This window comes from Triturus cristatus, chromosome 3_2, assembly GCF_964204655.1.
Source record: "Triturus cristatus chromosome 3_2, aTriCri1.1, whole genome shotgun sequence".
Classification (NCBI taxonomy): Eukaryota; Metazoa; Chordata; class Amphibia; order Caudata; family Salamandridae; genus Triturus; species Triturus cristatus.
This window is the reverse complement of record NC_140584.1, coordinates 1,049,046,495-1,049,071,207: the sequence shown is the minus strand read 5'-3', so window position 1 is coordinate 1,049,071,207 and position 24,713 is coordinate 1,049,046,495. Positions and strand designations below refer to the sequence as shown.

General features: G+C 42.2%; 1 long non-coding RNA gene across 1 annotated transcript in view; it reads left to right on the top strand.

The window, feature by feature from the left end:
- Positions 1-23,277, top strand: part of LOC146859084 (uncharacterized) — a 110,010-nt gene extending 86,733 nt beyond the window's left edge. Inside the window, exons 2-3 of the long non-coding RNA XR_014980061.1 lie at positions 6,186-6,362; positions 20,662-23,277. This is a non-coding gene — a long non-coding RNA (uncharacterized LOC146859084). The remainder of the gene's footprint in view (positions 1-6,185; positions 6,363-20,661) is intronic.
- Positions 23,278-24,713: the final 1,436 nt, after the last annotated feature.

Sequence of the window (24,713 nt, the reverse complement as noted above, 5' to 3'; positions counted from 1 at the left end):
TCCCTCCTCAGTAGAGAAAATAGTTAGGGGTGGAAGAGAGGGCCGCCAAGCAACCGTCAAGGGCCTCAGTGCCCGCACAGGCACGCAGGTGCGTCGTCCAGGAGCTCGTCAGCTCAAAGCTCAAGGGAGCCATTTATATAAACATCCGCAATGGAGCGCACACCGCTAGCTCCTCCTCCGGGTTGCCCCATGGGAAGCTGGTACATGAAGTTCTTGAGTGGTTCACCCCAGTGGGTGCAAGTAAGTACTTGTTAAACAGATAATCTCTAGACCCGATACATGTCCCGGGTTTTAAAATATCGCCCGAGACATGGCTCGGGTTTCGGGATAACTTCCCTCCTCAGTAGAGAAAATAGTAAGGGGTGGAAGAGAGGGCCGCCAAGCAACCGTCAAGGGCCTCAGTGCCCGCACAGGCACGCAGGTGCGTCGTCCAGGAGCTCGTCAGCTCAAAACTCAAGGGAGCCATTTATATAAACATCCGCAATGGAGCGCACACCGCTAGCTCCTCCTCCGGGTTGCCCCATGGGAAGCTGGTACATGAAGTTCTTGAGTGGTTCACCCCAGTGGGTGCAAGTAAGTACTTGTTAAACAGATAATCTCTAGACCCGATACATGTCCCGGGTTTTAAAATATCGCCTGAGACATGGCTCGGGTTTCGGGATAACTTCCCTCCTCAGTAGAGAAAATAGTTAGGGGTGGAAGAGAGGGCCGCCAAGCAACCGTCAAGGGCCTCAGTGCCCGCACAGGCACGCAGGTGCGTCGTCCAGGAGCTCGTCAGCTCAAAGCTCAAGGGAGCCATTTATATAAACATCCGCAATGGAGCGCACACCGCTAGCTCCTCCTCCGGGTTGCCCCATGGGAAGCTGGTACATGAAGTTCTTGAGTGGTTCATCCCAGTGGGTGCAAGTAAGTACTTGTTAAACAGATAATCTATGGACCCGATACATGTCCCGGGTTTTAAAATATCGCCCGAGACATGGCTCGGGTTTCGGGATAACTTCCCTCCTCAGTAGAGAAAGTAGTTAGGGGTGGAAGAGAGGGCCGCCAAGCAACCGTCAAGGGCCTCTGTGCCCACACAGGCATGCAGGTGCGTCGTCCAGGAGCTCGTCAGCTCAAAGCTCAAGGGAGCCATTTATATAAACATCCGCAATGGAGCGCACACCGCTAGCTCCTCCTCCGGGTTGCCCCATGGGAAGCTGGTACATGAAGTTCTTGAGTGGTTCACCCCAGTGGGTGCAAGTAAGTACTTGTTAAACAGATAATCTCTAGACCCGATACATGTCCCGGGTTTTAAAATATCGCCCGAGACATGGCTCGGGTTTCGGGATAACTTCCCTCCTCAGTAGAGAAAATAGTTAGGGGTGGAAGAGAGGGCCGCCAAGCAACGGTCAAGGGCCTCAGTGCCCGCACAGGCATGCAGGTGCATCGTCCAGGAGCTCGTCAGTTGTCTTTCTATGCATTTCTGCCTTCCAAATGTAAAACTCAGTGTAAAAAAAAAGACATTTTGCGAAATTCTCTCTAATTCACATGCCAGTAAGGGTACCCACATATTCAGAGATGTGGAAATAACCACTGCTTCTAAACCCCATATCCTGTTCCTATTTCTGAAATATGTAGGTTTCCTTGATACCTATTTTTCACTCTTTACATTTTGAATGAATGAATGAATGAAATTATATTTATATAGCGCGTAGCTACCCGGAGGCCTCCTAGCGATTGTGGACACGGAGAGCATAAAAGAGGGAGAATTACTGAAATGCTGATAGAAAGAGGTGGGTCTTGAGATGTTTACGGAAGAGTGAGATGTTGGGTTCACTACGGAGCATGAGTGGGAGGGTGTTCCAAAGGTTAGAGGCATTCAAAGTGAAGGAACGTCCGCCATACCTGGCTCTTTGGTCTTTAGGCGGCCCGGTAAGGAAAGTAGCACTAGAACGAAGCGTCCTGGAAGGTTGATAGGGTACAACCAAAGATTGGAGAATTTGGGAGCCATATTTCCAGAAGGCTTTGTGTGCTAAGCACATGGCTTTGAACTGGATCCTGGCGCGGATGGGCAGCCAGTGTAGGTTTATTAAGGCAGGCTTAGCGGATTGTCTTCGGGGAATCTGTGTTAGATGACGCGCAGCGCAGTTTTGAATCACCTGCAGTTTATTCAGGGTGGACTGAGGAGCGCCCAAGTAAAGTGCGTTCCCATAATCCAAACGGGACAGAATCAAGCCTTGGACCATGATTCTCCTAGCTTGGAGAGGGAGTAGGGGAAGGATTTTCCTGAGCATACGTAACAGTCCGAAGCAAATGGCCGAAAGCTTCATGGTCTGATAATTAAAACAGAGGGAGTTGTCAAGCCATATGCCCAGACTTTTAATTTGTTGCTTGGGGGTTGGCATAGGTCCCATACATGGTGGCCAGATGAAGGAAGAAGATGGCGAAGGGGACTTTCCTAGGAACATTAGTTCAGATTTTTCCCCATTTAATTTGAGGTGAGAGTGGCGCATCCAATGGGCAACTGCCTCTAAGCAGAGGCCCAGGACGTCAGATGAGCCCTCAGGGTGGTTGAGTGCCACCACCAGTTGGGTGTCGTCTGCGTAGGTGACTATTTTAATGCCGAAGGGCAGCACTATCTCAGCTAGTGGGGCCATGTAGGAATTAAAGAGGGTCGGGCTTAGTGAGGATCCCTGTGGGACCCCGCAGTCAAGATGCCACTGCTTGGACATGGCTGACCCCTCAAATACCTGGTAGAAGCGATCCTCTAGAAAGGACTGAATCCAGGTCAGTGCTGTCTTTGCTATTCCCATGTCAGATAGCCGTTCAAGAAGAATGTTATGGTTGACAGTGTCGAAGGCGGCACTAAGGTCAAGTAAAATAATGGCTGCAGAGCCGCCCTGATCTAGAAGTCTTCTGGCTTCTTCCGTGACAGCAAGCAAGGCTGTCTCGGTACCTAACTGGGGACGGAAACCTGTTTGGGAGACGTGTAGTAACTTATTGGTTTCAAGGTAATTGACTAGTGTAGAATTAATATGGCGTTCAATCAGTTTGCTCAGCCATGGGAGGAGAGAGATGGGGCGATAGTTGGCCAGGTTGGAACGGTCCAGATTCGTTTTTTTTAGAAGAGCTCTGACCTGGGCACATTTCCAGGCCTGGGGAACTCTACCAGAGGTAATGGAGGAGATAAGTATGTCCATGATAACTGGGCCTACCGTGTGCTGGACCAGGGAAAGTTGTTGGGGGGGGGGGCAGGGTCCGTAGGGGAACCAGAAGTAACCCTGGTGATGAGAGTGTCCAAAGCTTTTGCGTCTAGCAGGGGGAAATCTTCTAAAGAATTCATCATTCTGGTTCTGGAGCTAGAATCAGAAGAATCAGACACAAAAGGAGAGAATGACTGACGAATTAGTTGGATTTTCTGATGGAAGTATTCGGCTAGCTTGTTGCAGTGGTGGGAGGCATCCTCCATTTTGGAAGGTTCCTGGGGAAGGGCACAGAGTGATTTAGCTATTCTGAAAATTTCTTTGGGGGCAGAAGCGGCGGCATTGATCTTGTCCTCGTAAAAGTGTAATTGGGTTGACTTGATCTCAGCTTTGTAGGACCTTAAAGCTTCTTTGTATTCGGATTTCCTATCCTCCTCGTAGTTTTGTCTCCATCTTCTCTCTAGTCGTCTGCATGATTGTTTGATTTTCCTTAGGCTAGGAGTGTACCATGGTGCCGATTTCTCCCTAAATTGCTTAAGGGCCGGTACCTTAGGCAGGAGCAAATCCAGCGAGTTACAGATCCATACATTGAAGTTAGTATTTGCCAGATCAGGATTGGGGTCGTGGGGGGGTATGTTGGTGGCCAGTGTAGTGGACCAGGTGCTGGCGGAGAGCTTTTCCCATTTTCTCTCCAGTGTGATTGTCGGTTGCCGAACGGGATTGGGGGCGCAGTCTCCCAAGTCATGGGAACTAGGAAGTGATCAGTTCAAGGAAGTCGAATAGGTGCGGCTACTGATAGTTTCTGTGCGTTACTAAAGATGGGATCAAGGAGGTGGCCTTTGTCATGGGTAGGAAAAAGACCTTTTTGGATGATTTGTAGAGCAGAGAGACAGGTAGAAAGCTCTATAGTGGAGAGATTAGAGGGGTCATCTAAGTGGATGTTAAGGTCACCTAGCAAAGTGAAATTGGTGAGGTTTACAGCTCGTTCGGCCACAAATGACGGAAGGAACTTAAGGAATTGGCCTATGGGTCCAGGAGGTTGGTATATTAGAAGACCCGAAAAGGTACAGGTGGGGGAGATTTCCAGAGCAAACTGCATACTTTCGCAATCGGGAAGACCCTCTGAAGATGAACGACAGCTAATATGCTTTTTATAAATTATGGCTAATCCTCCGCCTCTGGAGGTCATACGGTCAGCTCTACATATAAGATAACCAGGAGGAAGGGTCTGGACGATATCTGGCTCAGAGTTGATGTGTGGCCAGGTTTCCATTAGGAATAGAACGTCAGGCTGACGGTTTTCTAATAAAAGGTAGAGTTCCGTAAAATGTCTGGGGAGGGAGCGACAATTCAATAAGAGCAGCGTTAGAGGTGGGGTTGGTGTGTGGGGGTCTTTGAGGCTGGGTAGCAGTGTGAAGTGACAGGCAGGGCAATCAGAGGACTCTTTAATAGGATTTATGGAGTGTGCGCACTGCGCAGGGATGGAGCCCCTTAGGGATTTAAGAAAGTGGCTGCTGTAACGGATAGAGGCGCAAAAACTGGCAGGGGTTTTGGCCCCAGGTCCCAGCCGGTCGCGGACGGGCGCAGACGGCTTGCCTTTGGCGCGCCTGCGGCGCACCTTCGGCGCGCCCGCTGCGCGCGTCCGCTGCATTTACCATATTAATTGGTGTATAACCGGTACATCATGAAATACCATTGCAAAGTGCCACTCAGTTATTGGCCCTGAGTGTTGAAAAATATATATGTGTCCATATAAATGTATGTGTATGCACTTCAAGAGATAGCATGCTTAGATATATCACACTAACATGAGTCCTGGAGCTCCAAAGGGTTTCCTAACTGACCTTGACTGGACAAGCTTCAACAGCTATTCAGAACCCCCTTAGAGGTCACTTTGCTTGTCCTGACTTCATGATAGTTCTTTATCTGGTTGTGCAAGTTGCTTACACAGTGCCGAGCCAGCCTTTCTGGTCTGCCCATATGTCGTTTTTTTTAATTGGCATGGTGAAGATCTTGCAGGTCCCTGTTAGCCATATTTTGCGTGTTGCCCTTATTCTAGTTTCGCTGACATGGCATTACTAAATGTATATAGCACCCAGAAACCAGTCACTCTGGGAAGAAGCAGTCTGAGAGCCCCTAAGGCAGGAGACCTGACTTCTTCCTTGCTAATTAGCAAAGATGCATGCATTTGGTACCAATAAAATACATTTTGCTCCGTTTCTGAGCAAACCTGCTATGTCTGGTGAGTTTCATTCATTTGCTCCTGGGAGGGTGCCAGTATTTCCCCATCAGAATGGTGTCAGAAAAAGTGGGACATTGGAGGACTGTGATGTCACCAGTTGGCAAGTGAGCTGTAGGTTAAATAACTAATTTGCCTTGCTGCAAGTGACCTTTCAGTCTTTCAAATGCGTAATCAACACATAGTATTAATAAAAAGGGGCATTAACTGGCATTTAAACTAAACAGGGGACTGTAGAGAATGTTTTTAAAATATTCTCTGTATCAATACACTAATTGATATGTGACATACACTACAAGAGAGCCTGGGTTAGAGAATAATTTATGTATACCTACACATATAAAAAGTAGTGAAACAGGGGACTGATAAGTATCTAAGTTACTTTATGTCAATACATTTTGACAAACGGCTAGACCCTGGGGAGTCTTATTAAACCATTCCAGAAGAACCTGTGTTAGGATGGGGTATTGATTTTACCCAGAAAACAAAACCCTCCCAGAATATAGTGAGTGGAGCTTCTGATTTGCGGGTTGCACCTGAACACAGGGAAATGATTTTGAAATATGCGTAGTATGTCATGGATGGGTGACTGCATTTAAATAGTGTATTGATCTTGATTCCTTGAAATGTTTTCTTTAATTATATGACAAATAGAGAATTAGAGAAGCAAATGGTTTTATATGATGTCTCTGGCTGGTCCATAACTGTTGATTTTCCTCTTTTTAACTCATTCTATCCACTACCTAACAACTTTTCCTTTGCAGGAGACCTTTTGTATTTATCTTTCAGGGTGTAAGTGCACATTGTGAGTAAAAAAAAAACACATTTCATGAGAGTGGATCTTGGAGAAAATCATGGTAAGCCCACCAGAAAGTTGTTTAAAAACTGGCAGGAGTGAAAAGTTCGAACCAAATCATCACCAGATAGCCCTGCAAATAAAGGTAAGAATATAATTTATATAAAATACGTTAAGTAGTTGTGATCCAGCGGCGCACCAACAACAGATACTCCAATACCATATACTCACATGGGCCCATAAACTCACACACACACAGTTGGGTAACCGCTGTAGTCAAAGTTTATGTTTCCTAAAATCAAGATTAGTTACCTCTTATTCTCAACTAATCTTTCACTGATCAAAAAGTTCTTTCCTCTGGTCGATGGGCCATTAGTTGGAGATAGTTGATGGTGAATGATTAACCCTCTTCTATTTTAATGAAATAACCACAGACTCAGGAAATGTTTACATTTTTATCTAAATTAATTTCATGTGAACCACTTTCAAAGTACAGTACAGCCGTCGTCACTCATAGGAGAGAAGATTCCATTAATCAATCATCAAACACATACTTAGTACTTTTGCAATGACATATGCTCAGAGAGGAGAGGACAGAGAGAAAAGGACATCTACACATTCACCAAAATAATAATTACCTGGGATGGTGTGAAAACCAACCCCCTGGCCAAAGGGCTGGTAAGGGTTCCTCGGGAAAGATCAGGCGACAAAGTCTTCAGGACAGGATAGATGACCTCTCTAACACCGATGCTTGCGTAGCACCCCTCTCTGACACTCTCTTCCTCCTTGAGATTCTTCCATGATCTTCTTCTAAATCAATTAGTTTAAGATAGATGGTTCTGCATTCCATTCTTCATCAGCATCTCTAGTTACTCCGACAGCATCCCGAACTCTGCAGCATTCAGAAAATCTCCGTCTGACTAACTAAGACTACCTCAATTATACCCTTCAATATTCATGCACCTCCCATTAATGTTTCAATATCGTACAAATACTAATTCTGATTGGACAGGCAAGGGGGGAAGATCATCACACCATGCTTACATGTCATCTTAGTCTATCAACCCATTATTCATATACCCAACGCCTTAATTTTCATTCAAAAGCTTTATTCCCACCTGTATTCACATCTTATTAGAAACATTTGTTTACATTTTTCGTGAACATCCATTCATCCAGAGGTCTTCAGTGCTTGTTCCCAGGGTATGTAACTTTTGTGTCCTTGGATCGCATTCAAGAATATTGTCACTCTTCCGGCACACTTTAAACAGGCAAGCGCAGAGTTCACATGTCTAATAAATTCTAGACACACACGAGAGGCCCAAATGTGCACTAATAAGAAAGTCAGAAAGACAAATATTATTTGCAAAAAGAAATGATTTCATTGTATACCACCCATCTATACTCTAGCCCCATTTATTTATTAATGCTTTCCCCGCATTAGCATTAGTAAAATAGCTTGGTTTAGTTTCAGCAAAGCAGATGCCATGCATGTGAGCTTTCAAGCCGCCATTTTAGTATCTTCTGCTCATGGGCAAGAATTTCCCTCCAAGCGACAGCTCGTCATATTGCGTAGATGCAGTTGACGCATGCGCAATAAAGATTTACCATTAGCTGCCATTTTAGAACTTCGCTCGACGTACTTACGTTAGCAAACACATTAGCAAGCTTTTCTGATTTATTTTTTTTAAGTGGTGCGTATTAGTGTTACACAATACGTAATTAATACAATGTTAGGGAGTTAAACGAGAAGATTGCCTCCGAGCAAGTCTCTGTTCTATGAGTCCTTGTTCCATCAGTTGCGCGCTACTATGGAAAGTGTGGCTGCAACAAAGTATCGATGTGTGAAAATTCAATTATTATATTCCCAGAATGGTAAAAATTTAAATCAAAACTCAATACAGAAATGCCTAGCATTCCATATTAAAAGAGAATGGACTTTGCATTAATTGTCCTGTGTTTCATAGAAGATATGTTGTGTTTGTTTATGTACATAATTGATGTATTAAGTATTGTTCATGTTTTATGTACCTCTTGTAAATGTTATCTCATAACAAATAAAGCGCTCTGAGTCCTTTAAGAATAGCTAGAGCTATATAATACAAAACATAATAATAATTTTAACATAGTAATGTTAAAACTAATTGTACCTAAAGAATTTTATATGTAGAAAAATAGGAGTTCAGAGCTTGGGAAGTAATTTCTTAGGCCAAGACAAGTAGCATTAAAATGTGCACACAGGCCTAGGGTTTCAAAAGGTTTCAAAGGTTTCAAAAGGCTTCTGTGCAAAATGTTGCATCAATCTAATGGCATAGCACTTTTTAATGAAATTTCAAGTAAACTCAATATGTCAATAGTGTATATACCATAGTTGTTAATAACAAAAATTAGAAAGATAAGGTGAATTTATCATTGATATGGAGTAGTTTTGACTCTCCTTAGATACATGATATTAAATATTAAAAGGCATTCACATTATATGATTAATTGGTGGCTGCTGTAGGGGGTGAATTGCTAAAATAAAAGCGTCCTCCCATTATCACACTGCAAAGGATAGATTTTGACTGCCTTGGAATGCCTGGGTTTTAATAGAATGAACTGAGCTCAGTCCCAGCACCAGCTGCTGCCTTCTCTACTGAAAAAGTGAAGAAGCTGACACCTGCCAGTCATAAAAGACAGCTAGATAAAGAAGACAGGGCCTACCCAGGCACAAGCTACAAGTAAAGACTGTGGCAACTAGGTTTTAAGTTAATATCAAATAGCGCATAAAAGCACGTACATTATTGACAACTAGTCTTGAAAGTTAGAAATATAGCTTCACTATTTTGGATAAAGGATGAAAGGATGAAAGTCAGGACTTTCTTTCCTATTTCTTTCCTAAGAAGCACATTTGTGGTTCTAATGGAAAATAATGCCTTATTTCCAAAAGGGGAAAATAACTTTCTATGTTTCATTAAAGCTTCTGTGCTTAGCTTCAAAAGAAGTTTTGTAAGGAATGAGGCTTGCTTTTCATACGTAGAAACAGCCAAAGGATTAGTGATTATTATTCAATAATGACTACAAGTAAAATATTATTAAAAGACATTGCACTAAAATTGTTTTTGCATTTTTATGATCTTTATAATGTCTAATAACCCTACTGTGAAAAATAAATAAAATTTAGCAATGTAAAAAAAAAGCAAAAGTTAGATCCTACCTTTAAATTATCAGGACGGAGGCCCCTCAGTCATGCTTCTCAAGAGTTACTTTGAATTGTGATGGCCACAGGGGGATAAGCTTGCTCAGACAAGGGACGACAGGTTTAAGGGTCAGAGGCCATGTTCTGTATTTAGCAAACTAGCACTGCTGAAACCAAAATGCCGACACAGGGGGTTTTGAGCATTTTGTATTTGAAGTTAGCCACTGTGACAGTCCTTAATTTAATAACGTTTTGTTAGCAGATCACTGATAAAATTGATTTTATCTAAATGATTGCAGAGAGTCACATGCACAGACTCTGTAGTGCAAGCTAAAAACATCATAGCAGTTAAAAAAAATTGCTCAATGTTAAAATAAATGTAGCTCTGATGATGTCTGAGGCTATCATGTGCCTAGGAAAATTAGGGTCAAATTAATGCTCAATTCATGTAAATGATATTCAGGATATCGTCATTAGTAGTTTAACTACATTTAAGAAATGGAAGAAGTTACATAGTTCTTTCAATGAAATTATGGCATTGATTAAGCCTTCCTGCAACTAGATTGGACACCACAGAGCTGTTTTAGGTAACATTAGCTAAAGGAAATATTGCTTATTCTGTTAGGAGCAGATGGGGATATCACTGTTTTCTTGAGAAATAATACCAATGTAGGAGATATGCTGGGTGGGGTTTATCCTACTGAATAACATTTTCAAGGGGCACGGCGTAGATACCAGAGAGTACATAAGAGTAGGGTACCAGTGTTATTGTTGCACAGTGTTTCAGGGTGAAGGTATCAGGAGAATGTCATGTTTCCAATAGGGTAGGAGATGTTTCCACTAAGGTGGGAGATACATTTTATAATTTTAATATACATGAATATGGCCTACCTGGAAACACATTTTTGCAGCAGTATACTTTTTTTGAATAAATGGAATTTACTCACAAATACCTAAGGATAGGTTAGAACAGGGCACTTACTGCTTGCAGCTTCAGTAAGGATTCTCTGTTGTATGCACCCCCTGTAGAGCATTTATGGATGTGTTGAGAGATGATGAATGATACTGTTAGACTGCAGTTTCATGAATATGAAAGGAAAAGGGCTGTACAGATCACTAACAATAAGGTTCTAGAACTAGGGAACCAAGAGATTTGGAAAAATGCAATCCCCATAAAGTGATATTTAAAATAAATAAACAAAATTAAAAAAGAAAGGGTGGTGATTACCTTATGAACTTGTGGTTCTCGTAAAGCCTGTTGGGCCTGACACCAGTATTATATTATTATTAATACCTGTAGAGGCAGAGCATTTTTCTCTCCTCAGTGGGTTTTAGCATTAAAGTCCATCCACAGAGTGAAAGGCTCTTTGCCGTCGTGCTGGGATACTCTGTACACTGTGAGTCCCAATGTCAATGCGCAGGCAGTAAAGAGAGACTTGAACCACCTATGCATGGAAGGTGGTAGCATCGTCTTGCAGTATGATGATGACCTCCTTGTGACATCTTCATCACTTGAGACCTGTGAAAGCCTGTGAAAAAGACACTGTAGCTCTGCTGAACTACCTCTAGAAGAGATGACAACACCTCATTGGCAAAATGCCAGTGCTGCCAAAAAGAGGTGACTTACCTGGGTTTTGTGATATTCCAAGGTACACGCCACATGCCACCTGGCAGAATAAAATTGTTGCAGGGCACTCAGCTCCGGCCCGCCAAGAAAGGAATGTTGTCCTTCCTGGGGATAATAAACTGCTGCTGTGGAAATGTGCCTTTTAATGTGCACGCCAGTGCAGGGGTCACCCTTCTCTGTCCACGGGTCCGTAGACTAACAAAATAGAGATTTGCACTGAAGCTGGAATTCAAATACCACGTTTATTAACCATTCATGAGTGGGACTACGTCCACACAGCACTCTCAAGTGCTGCCTGAGGTAGTACATTGAATACACAGACCATGGTGCTTATATACAGAGTTTGTGGCAGAGTAAGCATGTAGTTACAAATTGAAGGTACAAGCCTACACAGGAACAGTTCCAGCCAGACATGGACAGATGGGTAATCACTTAGTCAGCAAAGTGGGAGGGAGAACAGAACTGCTTACAACAGCACAAATGATTGACAGTTACATCTTTAGACAGGTGCATTTTAGCAGCTACAGGCCTTTTCTCAGCACATACATTGCTCTGGCTCAGTACAGAAGGAGTTAACTTAAGCTGATGACTCAAGCAGAATAGAAAGGCAAGCAATAGTGAAGACAGAAGAATTACATAGCTAACAAAATGGATGCCACAAACAATATGGCTTCAGCTTATGCTAACAGAAATTATTTCAGATTTTCACAGACGACCCTTTTAGCATACGCTGAAGACATGTTCTTATGCTTTTGAGGGAATACGAAAAATATAGTTTATATCGATCTGCATCATTTCATATACCCAGCAGTTGGTAACGTCTGTGGCATTGTGTGTATGGAGCAACATCTGAATGAAAGTGATATTGAGGAAGGACATTCGATGTTTTTGCTCATGATAAGGAAGAGTGAAGTAATGGTGTTCAATGGGGACAGGAGTAGTAGCAGTCAGTAGATTTCCGACAGGAGCTACTTCCTCCACAATCCAAGTTATTGTAGCAATGACAACAACAATCAAAGTGAGTCCAGTAGCAATCATAGTTTGTTTATTACAGAATCTCGCAGCAGCGGTTTCTTCTCCTCAAGCATATTCATTCCATCGTCAAACAACAAAGCAGAAGGTGCACTAAGGTCCTGGGCAGGCGTTGAGTTATTCACTAACATTGAGACGAGTAGTCACTAATAGACTACCCCCCTTTGAAGTCAGTCTTTAACCACCCAGGACAGTGGCTCAAACAGTCTTTTTCAGCAACAAAGTGTCTTTCTTCCTGGGTCGCAGCTGATTTTGGGATGTACCAGGAATCGTGTGGTCCAAGAAGACTTCCTCTGGTCCTTCAGGTGACGTGCTTGTCCTTTCTCGGTGACCAGGATATCACTGTGATCTGCCAACGCAGCTGGGCTCACTAGGTCTTGCAACACTTTTCGACAGTGTGTCGCATGGACCCAGTTTTTCCGATTCGTCACTCGAAATGCAGTCCTGGTAGCCAATAATACCTGCTCCTCGGTGCTAGAGAGCTGGTTCTCTGGAAGGACTTTACTACCACGTAATCGCCAGGGTGCAAGCAGTGGCCCTCACCTTGCAACCTGTCTGGAAGAGTCTCCTGAACCTGTTGAAAAATAGAAGACAAACTGTCAGTCAACTCAGACAAATAGTCATTCATCAATACATAGGGTACATCATGTATAGGGCGTGGCTTAGGAATCCCCCAAATATTCATTGGCCTTCCAAAAACCACCTTATACGGTGTGAGGCCAGATCGTGTATGTGGTATCGATCTAATGGTTAGCAATGCTAGAGGCAGCGCATCAGGCCATTTCAAAGATGTAGAAGCCTGTATCTTAGCCAATTTCAATTTCAGGGTAGAGTTGTAACGTTCCACTAGTCCTGCTGATTGTAGGTGAAAAGCAGCATGAAACTTCTTCTTAATTTCCAACCCTTTCATGAGATACCCAACAACTTGCCCAATAAAATGAGGTCCATTGTCACTCAATAAAACTCGACAAATGCTGAAACGGGGGAAAAACTCCTTTAGGAGCACCTTTGCTGTCATAAGAGCTGTATTATCCTTTGTAGCATATGCCTCCACCCATTTACTGAAGGCACAAACCACTACCAGAACGTACTTTAGATTATTACAGCGCTCAAGCTGGATGTAATCCATTTGCAGGACCTCAAAAGGTGCAGTTGGTATCGCAAACCCTTATGCTGGAGTTTGTGTTCCCTTTCCAGGATTATACTGGAGACAGATCAGACAGGACTGGACTATTTTCTTAGCCATACCGACAATCTCTGGATGATCCCAAACTTGCATAAGTTGCTTTGCTATTGAGGATGATGTGCCGGCCCATGTGCCATGTGAATCATAGGGTGTAAATAGGCTGTGGGTAACTTCCATTTGGTAATTTCTTTATTCCTCCAACAGCCCTCATCATCCAATACTTCCTCCTTGGACCATTGGTCTAATTCAGCAACAGAAGCAGATTGTTGCATGTCCAGCACCTCTTGCCTGGCATCATGCCAATGTTCAGCCTGTGATTTAACTACATACATAGATGTGGTACTTCGCTGCATTGCAGTCTCTCGAGCTGTGTAATCCGCAAAGGCATTGCCTGCTCCTATTTTATCAGTCACTTTCTTGTGTGCGCTACGTTTAACAATTGCCACTTTCTTAGGATAGGTCAAAGAAGTAAGGAGATTATGGACTAATTCCCCATGCATTATCTGTGTCACATGTGAAGTAAGAAAGCCTCTTTCTTTCTTTCCAGAGTTGCCCAAAGCTATGAGCAACACCAAAGGCATATTGGCTATCAGTGTAAATGTTAACGAGCAAATCAGTACTAAGCTCACATGCTCTTGTCAGTGCTATCAATGCGGCTGCTTGAGCTGAGTTCTGTGGAATGCGAGCTGTCTCAACTACTGTCTGAAGTGTTGTAATTGCATAAGCAGCAGATGTAGTGCCATGAGGCAACTTCAGGCAAGAACCATCAACCCATAGTTCTCGATCAACATTAGAGAGAGGCGTTACTTGCAGGTCAACACAAGCCTTTGTTTGTTCTTCAGTAAGGGATATACAGTCATGTAACTCTTGTGACAGAGACTGTCCACTGGAAGTGGCAATAATGTAGCAGGATTCAGAGTCAAACATTTTTTCAACGTGATATGAGGGGCCAAAAGTGTCAATTCATATCCTGTCAAGCAGGCACTAGTAAGATGCTGTGTTTTCGTTTGATTTAACAAGGCATCAACTGAATGAGGTACTAACACAAACAAATCTATGTGACAAGACTATTACCTCAATCTGACGTATGGACTCAGCCGCTGCCGCCACCGCTCGGAAACAACCAGGCAGTACGCGGGCAACTGGATCAAGGACATCAAAAAAATATGCACAAGGACGTTGTTTATCACCGTGTGTCTGTGTTAAAACCGAGAGGGCACAACCTTCCCTCTCGTGTATGTAGAGTGTGAAAGTCTTAGTGTAGTCTGGAGTTCCTAATACTGGTGCAGAACAAAGAGCTTGACATAGCTGTTGGAAGGCATTCTGGCATTCAGTAGTCCATGGGAAAGGCATTGGAGTGTCTTTAGTCAAAAGGGCCAACAAAGGTTTAATAATGTACGAAAAGCTAGGGATCCACTGTCTACAAAAAGAATTAAGGCCAATCAGTGCACAAACATCCTTCTGAGTACGGTGCACAGAAGTATCTAAAATGGTCTGAATGCGATCTGGTGTGAGTGCACATCCCTCCTTAGACAGGAGGTGACCTAAATATGTAACATGCTGTCTACAAAATTGCAGTTTCTTCCGAGAGACTTTATGATGATGAGAGGCAAGTAATGATAATAATGACAGTGTTCCTTCTTTAGACTGTTCAGGGGTATCGGCAGCCAACAAGATGTCGTCGACATATTGAATGAGAGCCACCCCTTTCGGCACAGGAAAAGAATAAAGCTGCCTTTTCAATGCCTGCCTATAAATGCTAGCACTCTCTGTATACCCTTGTGGAGCTCTACAGAATCTGAATGATCTATTAGTCAAAGTGAAGCCGAACAAATAACGGCTGTCAGGAGGAATAGGTATTGAAAAGAATGCATTCTTCAAATCTATTACACTAAATGTAGTGGCAGTAGGAGGAACCATAGTAAGAAGTGTCGTAATGTCAGAGACTACCGGGTAGTGCAGCACTACAATTTTGTTAACCTCTTGTAAATCAATAAAGAATATGTAAATCTTAGTATCAGTGTCTCTTTTCAAAATAGGAAGGATAGGGCGATTACAAATGTTATAAGGGACTTCTTCCACAACCCCCACCTTGATCAAATCCTGAACAATGTGCGTCAATGCTTCTTCACCTTCCTGAGATATTTTATAATGGGGCAGTCGAGGCAATGAAGCACCTTCCTTCACTTGAATATGCACTGGTGGAATAACCATTTGTCCCACATCGGTGTCTGATGTAGCCCATAAAGTACTAGGTAATGATGCCAGAGCAATAGCTTCTTTAATGAAACAAGACCTCTCAACCATTGGATAGTTATCATTTAAGATAACACGCACACCTTCTGGGGAACAACGTATTGTAGCACAAAAATGTTTAAGCATATCGATACCCACAATATTATCCGGCGTGGTAGGGGAGAGCAAAAATGGACATGCTGCAGTGAATTTATCAAAACTAAATGCAAGTGGCTGTGGCAGTCGGCTAGATGTAGGTGTCCCATCGAATCCTATCAATGTCATCATTGCGCCAAACAGGGGAGCCCTAGGAACCAATATTTTAGACAGAGCACTATGAGTAGCTCCTGTATCAACCAGAAACCGATCAGTAGAGCCCAAGACATTTGCATCAATATAAGGACCTTTCTCGTCTACTGGGACCACAACCGGTTCCTTACCCCATCCTAGTCATTCCTTTGCATAATCAGAATCCACAACAGCAGTGGCCGAATAATCAGACATTTGATATTGATTTCGTCTATCAAAGGTATTAGAATAATTTGGTCTGTGTTCAACTGCCTCAAACCTGGGATGAGTTCCTATTCCTCCCCTTTGTCCTGAATTCCCTGGGCGTCCTCTCATACTTCCTCTACCCCATTGATACTGCTGACCTCGCAAAAGGGGGCACTCAGAACGCCAATGTCCAATCCCTTTACAATAAGCGCACTGATCAGAAGACAAAGTTGATCGAGAGAAAGGGGGCACTCCAGGCGTATATACTGCACGTCTGCCTCTACCACCACCTCTGAATGGTGGACCATATACTTGAGCCAACATAACTTTCGTCATTAAATCCTTTACCTTCTTATCCTCCCTGCCTTTCGCTCCCAATTCCTGACGCTCGTAATACTGGGCCATAGTCAAAAGGGAGACTGGGGAAGACATAGTCCACAAACTCTCACTGGCCTTAAGCTGACTAGCTATTTCTGGCAACATGTTAGCAACAAATTTGTCGACGAACAAATGCTTACCCGTGTCATCAGTCAATAACTGCCCACTAAAGTCATGGAATGTCTCTTCAAATCGTGTAAAGAAATCAAAAACTGACTCATCCGCTTTTTGTATACAAGACGCTAACGTTGTCCAATCTATTTTCTCAAGGGGTATGAGAGTTTTCAACTTAGTCACAATAGCTTTGGGAAGATCCAATATCTCCTGTTGTGGTTTCTGCGCAGGTTCTCTAGCCGCATCTATTTCTTCTAAATGCACCCAAGTATCACCATATGCTACATTATCATCTATTTTCTGAACTTTTCTCCAAATATCAGGGGGCAAAATAAGTCCAAAAATCATATTGATATCTGGCAAGGTCATAGTGCAGGAGCTAATGGCTCCTTCCACTTCCTCATAGAAAGCGGCAGGATTTTTCTGCATGACGGGCAAAGCAGCTTTAAGAGGCATAACATCTGCTCTACTCCAAGGAGTATAGACCCAATTATAGACAAAATATCCCTTTACATCATCTGAATCTTTATCAGCACTTGTTACCGCACCCTTCGGAGGAACATACAAAGGCGCAGCTTCACGCATTGGTTTTACAGTAACCACAGTATCACTAGGGTTATTATCTGTCCCCGAAATTTCTTCTTTCTGCGCTGTGGTCTGAACTGTTTGTGTAGTTTTAACTTTACTAGCTGATTCTTGCTCCGCTTTCAAACGTAGTGTATCATGTCTTAATTTAAAGACTCGCCTAATTAGATCAGGTATACTTGAAAAAAGGAAAGTTCCATCATTTAATTGTTTATAATCAGAATTAATATCATTGGGCTCTAAGTTTTTAGAAACGTTTCTAAAACCAAGTATTACTTCCCAAGTGAACTTCTCTGCAAAATATGACTGCTCTAAATCCTTCCATTGCTGAATCATCGCTACAAGGTCTGAAGCAGAAGTAGTCCCACGAGCTTCTTTGCGAGTAGTGGATCTGATAGTGGCTTTTTCATCAACAGTCAAAGTAGAGCGAGTCTGCCGCCCATCTTGCTTATCTAAGTCTTTATTGTCTGAGGAAAAATGTTCTTCTTCAGAAAGATCATTCTCAGGGGCAGAGGGAAATTTATACAGGGCGGAGGTCGATCTAACAAAATGGAGTCATCCTGAGGTTTATTAAGTATGGGATAAATGAGGCGCCTAATAGGGTACTAGCCAGTTACCTCTAAACTACGCTCCCTTTCCTCTTTTTCTTTTATTGCCTTCATCTCTTTATTTTTTAATTCCAATGCTTTTTGATATATCGTTTTTCGCTGTTCTTTTTCTGCTATAGCGTCTTGTTTCATCACTCTCTCTTGCACTTCTTTCTCCCACATTCGCACACAATCAAACATATCTTGTCGACTTTTTCTCTTGAATTAACACTGCTCTACATATTGAATCTTCTTAAAGTCAAATGACCCATTCACTGGCCATTGTAGATCAGGATCCTTTTTCGTATATTTGTACCACAGTGTACTATACAATATGGAAGAAATACTGTGTTTGACATACATATGTCTATTAGGTGTCCCCTCTGGGGGAGCCGGCTGACTTCTTTCTAAATCCTTATTCGTACCACCAAGACAGCAACACAACCTACGGAGTGTGCTGGAAACAGGCATGCTACCAAGTTTTTGTAAAATATTACTTTTCCAAAATATTCAAAAGTAGAGAAAAATCTCCACATTACCTGCCTTTATCTTTTGCAAAAAATAAATCAAACAAACAAAACCAGAATCTTGGCCAAGCAAACAAGAGTGCTGCTTCAGTGACCTTACCAAACAAGAGTCTCCAACTTTCAACTGCCAATCACTTGGTCGACCTAATGGTCACTGCAAAAACAATGCCAAAGGATACCTCAGTCGGGACCGGCCAACACCTGGAGAGTCAAATCGAGAAAACCGGAAAAATCACTTCGGCTGCAAAGACAAGGGTCTCCTCATGCAGGACGTCTCCTCAGCAATATTCCACTATTCAGTCAAGACCACTCCCTCGGACGGCCGCGTCCTCAATGAGACCCCACTTGTCGAGCCCCAACTGTGGAAAAGTGCCTTTTAATGTGTACACCGGTGCAGGGGTCACCCTTCTCTGTCGACGGGTCCGTAGACCACCAAAATAGAGATTGGCACTGAAGCTGGAATTCAAATAACAAGTTTATTAATCACTCATGGGTGGGACTACGTCCACACAGCACTCTCAAGTGCTGCCTGAGGTAGTACATTGAATACACAGACCATGGTGCTTATATACAGACTTTGTTGCAGAGTAAGCATGTAGTTACAAATAGAAGGTACAAGCCTACACAGGAATAGTTACAGTCAGACATGGGCAGATGGGTAATCACTTAGTCAGCAAAGTGGGAGGGAGAACAGAACTGCTTACAACAGCACAAATGATTGACAGTTACATCTTTAACCAGGTGCATTTTAGCAGCTACAGGCCTTTCCTTAGCACATACATTGCTCTGGCTCAGTACAGAAGGAGTTAACTAAAGCTGATGACTCAAGCAGAATAGAAAGGCAAGCAACAGTGAAGACAGAAGAATTACATAGCTAACAAAATGGATGCCACAAACAAGATGGCTTCAGCTTATGCTAATGGAAATTATTTCAGATTTCCACACTGCCACCAATGGGTCCCTGAATGCAGATGCTATGACTAATGAACTTGCAAACTGTTTTAAGAAATTGAAAGAGACATTGTGTACTGTGCCATCAAGGGGACTGCCTAACTACAAACTGCCTTTCCATCTCTGTTTCAGAGCAAAATGACATTGCAAATGAAGTGGTGTTGCCAATGGTGTGCTGACACAGCTGGAAAAGAAAGGCCTATGGGACACAACTATGTGACTTTGCTTTCTGCAGTGATTGGGGGTCGACAGCTGTGATGGTGGAGAGGACGGCTCTCATTGTGTTTGACTATACTTGTATTGTCTAGGTGCCACATTTGGTGCGGATGCATTTGGTACGGTTGCTGTTGTTGTTGTCTGGATCGACACAACATTTTCTGCTGGCAGGCACACATGTTATAATGGGACCATGCTGTCTAATTGTAATGTCATAATAAGATGGCTACCTGTTAATTTGGCAAAAGTATTACCTGCAATAGGTTATTCTGATGAGATCCATTCTCTTAGAGACAGATGAGACCCCTAAGTAAGTTGGTGTGGAGATTGTAGAAAACGGCACTACGCCGAGATTAGACACTTTTAGGAAAGACAGTACACTGATGGTTTCTTCAGCAGACTTATAGAAACTAATTACAGAGCAGGGAATGCAATAGCAATAGTAGACAACAAAGTTAAAGTGCAGCTCTGCCACTTGAAACATCTACCCAATAAGATGAGCTGTATGCTGTAACAAAAGCATGAATACTAGTCAAGGGTAAAACTGCTAACGTTTACACTGACTCACATTATGCTTCACAGTTCTAAGTTAGCCAAAGGTAATGCCTTCACTGACACAGCATTAAATGAGAGCATGTTACAGCCAGTGCAGATGGGATTCAGAGACAATTGTTGCAAGCTAATGTAAAGGAAGCACAATGGTCTGCAACACCAGATGAACATAGAGGGTTGTTTGATGATGGATGTGAGCCGAATAATGAAGAGAGTGCGGGCCTACCAGGATGAGATGCCTGTGTCCCCACGCAGTAAGTTCCTTTCCCTTACAAGACTGGAGCAGGGACCATCTGATATTGCACAAGGGAAGATGAATGTGCAGATGTATGTTGCTTCTCAGTGAAAGGATTTAAATACTTACTGGTGTGGGTGGATACGTTTTCGAAATGAATGAAGGTGTGTACAACAGGGAAGAATGATGCAGCAACTGGGGCGCTGTGCTTCAGGAAAGCCAGCTCTCCAAGGTTAGGGCTCCACCAGGGCATAAAGAGCGATAGAAGGAGATCACTTAGTGACTACATTTATGCTAAAGAGGTTGTTTTTGGGAATAAAGTATAACATGCATACCCCATACCACCCTCCAAGGTAGAGGCCAGGAGGAGTAAATGAGCTCCAAAATAAAAAATAAAAAATAGATTATTAGTAAAGGCAACTGATGGAACAGGCCTGAAATGGCCTGATGCTCTGACTTTAGTACTGCCTGCAATAGGAGCAAAGACTTCTAAAGCAACTATGAAGACATGGTCATGATGAGAAAAATAAAAGCTGTTTCTTTTAGTTCTAGGTGGACTGGAACCCAGATAGTGAACCAACACCATGAATGGATTTATTTAGGGGACAAGATGCAGGGCAGCACCCCAATGCCTGAGAGGACAGTACCAGAAATTGATGTCACCAGAGGATTGCGCAACACAGCAGTCAATAATAGGACAGACCAGACCATTTCTACGATCCATGAGGGCCCATCATAAAGTGTCAGAGGAACGTGACATCAACTGATGCTGTTGAGTGAAGTACACAATGCAGTCTCAAAGAAAGGTGATGGTCTGCACCTACAGAAAAATAGACTGAAGAGGAAAACGCAGGGCAGGCCGTGAAACCGCCGCTGAGCAGGACGACTGCGAAATAGGAGGAGAAGCAGATGATCGCTCACTGTGTGCCTTTAACTTACTGACACTTGCAGAAAGTGCCCAGTAACTGAGTTACTAAGTGACACTGTAGCCTTATGCATTGCATAGAGCAAACAATATTTGTTGGACAGTTAATTATGAGTATGCTGCCAGTATCGCAAGCCTGCTGATATAATAATGCACACAGGAAGGAGTATGAATTGAATACTAGCATATCATTGTGTTCATGTTAAAAAATAATTATCAGCTCAGGATGTATCGATGTGACAATATATGCATTTTTATGCAAACACTGTGTAATGCCATCCAAAGATATGTAACTATGTTTCCTTTATATATATACATATATTTTAGTTTTACACTAATGTCGGATAGGACTATCCAAAAGAGATGATTGTTGAAAAATATATGTATGTCCATATAAATTCATTTGTATGCACTTCAAAAGATATCATGCTTAGATATATCACACTAGCATGAGGCCTGGAGCTCCAAAGGGCTTCCTATCTGACCTTGACTGGACAAGCTTCAACAGCTATTCTGGACCCCCTTAGAGGTCACTTTGCTTGTCCTGACTTCATGATAGTTCTTTATCTGGTTGTGCAAGTTGCTTACACCGTGCCGAATCAGCCTTTCTGGTCTGCCCATATCTAGCTCTTTATAATTGGCATGGTGCAGATTTTGCACATCCCTGTTAGCCATATTTGACTTGTTGCCTTCTTCTAGTTCTGCTGACATGGCATTACTAAACGTATATAGCACCCAGAAACCAGTCACTCTGGGAAGAAGCAGTCTGAGAACCCCTAAGGCAAGAGTTCTGACTTTTTCCTTGCTAATTAGCAAAGATGCATGCATTTGGTACCAATAAAATACATTTCGCTGTGTATCTGAGCAAACCTGCTATGTCTGGTGAGTTTCATTCATTTGCTCCTGGGAGGGTGCCAGTAGTTCCCCATCACTGAGTACCTCAGGTTTTCTGGTGGACCTACAAGCCTGATATATCCCCACAACCAGAAGGATCCCGCGGACATAATGGTATATTGCTTTCAAAAATCTAGCATAGTTATAAAAAGTTACAGGTGAAAACATAGGGGAAAATGGCTGTTTATTTTCAACTCAATCTCCATATTTTTTTATTTCAACCGTTACTTTCTATAGGGAAACCCTGAAGGATCTACACATATGACCCCTTGCTGAATTCAGAACATTGTCTCCTTTTTAGAAATGTATAGCTTTCCGGAATCCATTATTGGTTTCACACTCATTTCTACCGCTAGCTGGAAGGACGTTGAAAGCACAAAAAATAGGAAAAATAGGCTATGTCCCAGTAAAATGCTAAAACGGTGTAGAAAATGTTGGTTTTCTGACAAACGTCTGCCTGTTCGTTAAAGCTGGGAAGATGGTGATTTTAGCATTGCAAACTCTTCATTGATAACATTTGCACAGAAAAAAACAGACGCTGTCTTCTGCAGCACTCCCCCCCCCCAAACAAGATTTTGCTGTATTCTGCCTAATTTCTTGGTCCTCTCAAGGGGAATAAACAAACCCTGGGTACCTTTAGAATCCTCAGAAAGTTAAAAGAAAAGTACACAAATTTGGTGAGGATACTTTATGTGGGCAGGTATGCGGCCTAAGCACAAAATACCCTGAATAGCCAAGAAAGGGTGTGGCACGGGGGGAGGCATTGCAGCGAAGGGGTTAAGAAAAATGTTGAACTTTCTGGGCAAACAACATTGTGCAGTCCTTCCTCTAATGGCTCAGTAGAAAGAGCCAATAGGTATCTAAAGGAGGGGGTTCAGATGGCATTGGCCTCTAATTTAAGTGTATCAATTATTTTAAGACCAAAGGTTGGCAGTTATAACGATACTCGGCATTCAATTACTGCCTTCTCGCTATTCTTTTTATTGAGAGCGAGAAATGGCTGTACTTTGTAAACACCAAAAATTCAAGATAGCAGAAAATGTACTAAAATAACAGAGATTAAGGATGACAATTTTCGATCTAAGGAAAAAAAATTGTACAAGGGCAATGTAAGGACAAACTTTACCATGACAAAATACACAGAATGAAAAGTAAACAATTCTCTGTAGGAGATTGGGATTGGGATTTAGTGAAAAAAAACTGTGAAAGTACAAAAGGGTGAATTGGCGTATTATTTTCCAAAACAGGTAATAAAAGTGTCTGATAATGCAGTTTTATTCAAAGAAAAAGGTTGGTGGAACAAAAGTGCGCTGATATTGCTCAAACCAGGGCACGAAGAAATGTTTGACAACAAAGGTATAGGCAATAATGAAATTGAGGTTCAAATTTTGTGAATGTACCTAATGAACAAAGATTTCATGATTTTGTCAATGTACCTGGTAAGCAAAGAGACAGTGGGATTGAAAATTAAAATGATTTTGTTGTTGAATGCAGAAATATTCATGATTTGGTTCATACTGACTCATACATACTTGCAAATGAACAAACACAGAATAAGGATGATAATTTAGAAAAATAATTTGTAGACAGTGCTGTTAGAGGAAATAGGAAAATTGTAATTCCTGCAAAGCTGGATGACTTTATTCTATATTGAAATGATAAAGTGTTAGTTCAGTTTTTTCTAATAACCTTTGCCTAAAAAAAGATTTCGGGAATATTTTATAGTATTTGTACCTACTTTGGGTATGTTTTTTTCTGTAACGGAAAGGAGGTGTTGTAATGCCAGGTAAGTTAAACATAGAATGTGTAGAGCATAGAATGTGCAGTTTCATTGTATCGTATTGTATTGTGTTTGCATTTAAATAGTGCTTACTATCCCTGACGAGGCGTCGAAGCGCTGTTTCGGCAAGTGGCACGCTACTCCGGAATCCATAAAGGATTAGTGTTGAAGTAGTATAGTGAAATATGAAAGTAATTTGATTGGTGGATAGGCTAGTCAGTTATTTGGATGGAGAAGGGTAGCAGAGGGATAGAAAAGGGACAAAGGTTAGCATATATATATATATATATATATATATATATATATATATATATATATATATATATATATATATATATATTGCTTGTTAACCCTGATAGGGTGTTGAAGCGCTTTTTCAGCGAATAGCACCCTACTCCGGAACCCATAAAGGATTTGTGGTGAATTAGTGTAGGGAAATATGAAAGTAATTTGAGTGGTGGATATTAGTCAGTTATTTGGATTGAGAAGGATAGCGGAGGGATAGAAGTTGGAAAAAAGGTTTGCATTTATATTGCGCGTGTTACCCCTAATGGGGTGTTGAAGCACTTTCTTGGTGAGTAGTATGCTACTCCGGAAGCAATAAGATTTAGTGGTGAATTAGTATAGTGAAATATGAAAGTAATTTGAGTTGTGGATATTAATCAGATTGGGAAGGATAGCGGAGGGATAGAAGAGGGAAAAAGGTTTGCATTTATATAGCGCTTGTTAACGCTGATGGGGTGTTGAAACGCTTTTTTGGCGAGTAGCACGCTACTCCGGAACACATTAAAGGATTAATGTTGAATTAGTATAGTGAAGTATGAAAGTAATTTGAGTGGTGGATATGTTAGTCAGTTATTTGGATTGAGAAGGGTAGCAGTGGGATAGAAGAGGGACAAAGGTATGCAAATATATATAGCGCTTGTTATCCCTGATGGAGTGTTGAAGTATCTGTTCGGTCGAGTAGCATGCTACTCCGGAACCTATAAAGGATTAGTG